This window comes from Notolabrus celidotus, chromosome 8 (assembly GCF_009762535.1).
Source record: "Notolabrus celidotus isolate fNotCel1 chromosome 8, fNotCel1.pri, whole genome shotgun sequence".
Lineage (NCBI taxonomy): Eukaryota > Metazoa > Chordata > Actinopteri > Labriformes > Labridae > Notolabrus > Notolabrus celidotus.
In genome coordinates this window covers 5,922,002-5,926,125 of record NC_048279.1, presented here as the reverse complement: position 1 = coordinate 5,926,125, position 4,124 = coordinate 5,922,002, and the positions used below count along the sequence as shown (strand labels likewise).

The 4,124-nt window shown below is 37.2% G+C and overlaps 1 long non-coding RNA gene across 1 annotated transcript; it reads right to left on the bottom strand.

Annotated features, from left to right (window-relative positions):
- Positions 1-470: 470 nt before the first annotated feature.
- LOC117818092 lies at positions 471-1,562 on the bottom strand. The gene is made up of 2 exons (XR_004632299.1): positions 1,505-1,562; positions 471-823 (listed from the first exon to the last, which is right to left on the bottom strand). It is a non-coding gene; the product is annotated as an uncharacterized LOC117818092 (long non-coding RNA).
- Positions 1,563-4,124: the final 2,562 nt, after the last annotated feature.

The following is a 4,124-nucleotide window of genomic DNA, read 5'->3' as shown; positions in this document are numbered from 1 at the left end:
GGTAAAATAGAGAAATGCAGTATAAAAACCTCTATCCTCATTTTAGACTGGTGTGATAGGCGCACCAGTATGGAGGATGCAGCTCACTTTTTTGATGACAAAAAATATATATTAAAAGTGCGTCTTAAACACTAGATTTTAAGGGTAACTACCTTAGAGATGTGTTCATGTTCTCCATCACTTCTGGTTGGAGTTGAAGGTTTAAAGACTAAACTTCAAACTTAAAAAGTCTCCTGCCTTCCAGCAGTCTTTGCATGACATCATCTTCTGATTTTGACCTTTGACCTCTCTTTCAACAAGGGAAAGTTGGAATATTTTGCAGTAAGATTATTTTTCAGTCGGTTACATTTTGTATTACAGATAAAGTCTCACACCAAAGACTGTCCTGTCTCTTTCCCCTGGCCTGCCTGATTGTTCTCTTGACTTTTTAAAGTGTTTTGACCTGCTCATATTTCAAAGATTCTGCGGCATTACTTTGAAAATACTTTTATTTCCTCATTCCAATAAAACTTCTTGATTTCTTTTCTCTGCTGATGACAGTATCTTTCTGTCGGGTGTCCCCACTTTGCCCCGGTCTTCGATCTGTGACAGGAGAAACGTTATTTTCTATACGATCCTCATTTCAGCTCAGTCCCGATGATGAACCCGGCGCTGACAGAAGCTGTGAGGACAGCTTGTGACAGAGCAGAGATGGAATAAAGACCACGGCACCCCGGTGCTAAATGAACAAGGAAGGGCTGGAAATGAAGCATTGACTATTCTCCCTCTGTCACTTGTTATGTTGCCATTCAGCTGTCTGGGGAATTTACAGCAAACTCTTGAACTGCAACAAAAATAAAAGGAGAAATACACAAGTGTGGTTTCCACAGTTAAAGTGAAAGGACATAGTTCCATACTAAAGCCTGAGCTGCTAAATGATTAGATTAGCATCATATAATTTTACAATGTTTTTAAAAAATCTGCCAGATTTATCCAAAATGTGATGAAAAACAAAATGCACTCAGCAGTGTGTCAATTTATCAACTTATAGTCATGAAGACAGATGGAAGATGGTTTGACACTCCAAAGAGTTCCTTTGCCAGTTAATGAAGATAAACCTTCTGACTGTGTCGAGTCATGTTACTGCAAAACCTTAACAACACTAGTTAAAAGACAAAGTTCATATCAACTATCAGCCTGAGCAGATGCCACGTTGTCATGAGTTAATCAATATTTGATGTTTATTGTCCAGTTCATTGACCAAATTAACCTGAAAAAAAAAGTTTGTTTACACCAAAAAGTGAGAAAAATGTTGACAAACCAATTCCATCTAGGGTTAACCATGTACAATATTATTATAACTGATGCTATTTGATGTTTGTACCACAGTAAGCTTAAAGCTAAGTTAAATCTGTAGTCCATGTCTCATCTAAAACATCACACTATGAAACATCAGTAACACAAACAGTTCTAAACACACAAACTAGAAGGTGGGCGCCATATTGGAAATGCTGTCTCAACCTACCTTTCGGTCGACCTAGCATGAGGTAAAAAGGTGGAGTTGAGGTGGCCTTTCAGCTTCCTCTTTAACAGCTACAGTGTGCTCGTCTGTCAGTCAAGTCAGCTGTTCCTCTAATTATGTAAAACCCCTAGCCTTAATATTCTCTTCACAAAGTTGTTAAAAAGATTTCACCCCCTGTACAGTGTGTGCAAATGGATAGAATAGCTATTCAGGACAAAACTGTGTTTGCCCCAGGTTCTAAGTGTTCAAATGAAGCTTCATGAACCAGTAGTTGTATTTCTTGACTCCTCTAGATGGCGCTCTCTGTTCAACAAAGGGTTGAAAGCACACTGAATTGCCATTCATTGAGCCTTTATTTTTAAACCAAGAGCGCCATCTAGAGGAGTCAAAAAATACAACTACTGGTTCATGAAGCTTCATTTGCCCATCACTACTTTCAGGGCTTCTGGAGCCAGCCTCAAGTGGACACTTGAGGAACTGCAGCTTTTTTGTTACACTGCACTGGTTTAATTCTGAAGACCAGAGAGCTGGGTGTGGCTTTCCCAGTAGGAAGGCAGTAAGATGAAAGACAGGTCACCATCTAAATTAAGATATTCTGGTGTATTTGGCGTTTTCTGAGTGAGTGTCAACAAACTGATGCAGCAGAGGTGGAACCAAAAGTAACCAACCAGCCAACTTTGCCTCCTTTATCTCGCCAAGATTTTATCCATGTAACTGTTTTAACGAAGTGGTCAGTTCCAAAGCCAAACAGCATTGGGTTTGTTTGTAAGTGTTAAGATATGATATACATTTTTGTTTCAGAATGCTTATGGGTCTGTAGTTACTGGCTTCATAACAGTCTCCAGATTTAAGTAGTACTACCTATTTTGGTTTCATAGCATTGTATCACAACCCCTCAATCAGAGGCTTTACTCAGTGCTCATGAGATAGGAAAGGTTATATGCTCAGCTTGAGGAGGTTTTGGCTCAGAAGCAATAAGTTCACCTTCAGATCATGTGACATACAATAACCTTAATCAATCTGTTGTTATAGGCAACACAATGCCCTAAATGAATTATTGTCATTAGAAGTGATCAAAGTGTGTTGATAGAAGACTGATCAAACTGATGCAAACTACATTTTTTTATGATCCGATTCATCCTAGGACAACCTCAGTCACTTGATGAAGACATTGTGATTGCTGTGTCCCTGAGAAAGCCCACAAAGTGACCTCCCGCATCTTATCTGCAGTTAGAAAAGTCATCTCAATTCAGAGTCCACTCAGGAGTTTGCTAGCTGTTATGGAGCCAAGGCTTTTTTGTAAAAATGCAAACCTCCCTTTGATGTAGAAAACAAACTTTGTTGGTTTTTGAGGAGAAATATTTACAGCTTGGACATGCAGATTTAACTCAGCTCAGATCTCTACTCCCCATACATAACCAGGAGTATTGATCAGCTCACAAAACGTATGCAGAGTACATCATCCATCAAAACAGAGGCAGACATATCTGACTGGACCATCTTTCATGAGATATCTTAAATTACCTCCTCACAGTTTCATGTTCCTCCTGATCAGAATAAGAGATGGGCATTTCAAATTTAGAAATAAAAATAAAATAAAATAGAGACTAATGCACACCAACAATAAAATATGTGTAATTAAAATAAGTTAAAGCATAAAAATTAAGACTAGAAATAGTTAATAGATTTTTAAAGTGTTAGGATAATAGTTGAAAATAAAACAAAGGCTAAAAATATAAATAAAACTGAGTAGATAAATAAAATAAAATAAATAAATAAATTAATTAATAAATAAAAATAGAATAAGATAACAGTTACAATTACTAAAATAATAAAGAAACATTTCAATCAATATTACAGTAAAGGTAAGTAATACAATTGTTAAACCCTACATACAAGCCACACTGAATGAATACGTTTTAGTTTATGTTTAAAAGTCTCAGTATCTCTATCAGCTCCTCTCAGATCCTCCAGCAGGCTGTTCCATAGTTTAGGAGCGTCGTGGCTAAAAGCAGCGTCACCAAATGTTTCTATTCTCCTCTGAAGAACAGATAAAAGAGAGGAGCTGGAGGATCTGAGAGGCCGGTTCATATACTAAAAGCATCTCTGAGATTTACTCTGGTGCAAGGCCATGCAGTGCCTTAAAAACTAGTAATGCAGTTAGCATTCATCTTCTTCTGCTACTTAATGCAGTTAGCAAACAGCTTTAAGACGCTCTGTAGCTACCGTCTGGCGGGAATACCGTATTACAACCAGGCACCGGTGAAAATGATGAAAAATTGTACTTTAATATGAGAAAATACTTGAAGTAACTCTTTGATTTTTACTAGTACGCATATTTGAATGTTCAATAATCATTGTCCATCCCTAATCAGAATCTGAAATGATCCTTTAAGAGACAACTTGTGCTCAATTGATGATATATCATTGTTGTTTCCTTGAATGTGCTGGAGGATGCTGTGAAGTCATGAAGTTGACCGTTTGGATAAAATACGAAATGTCTGAGCTCATCTTGTCAGACATTTATTTTCAAATGTGTCATAATTCTTGAGTTATAGCTGTATATGTTTTTAGAAGGATCACATTGACTCAGACATTTACCACAAAATCTTATCAGTTCATA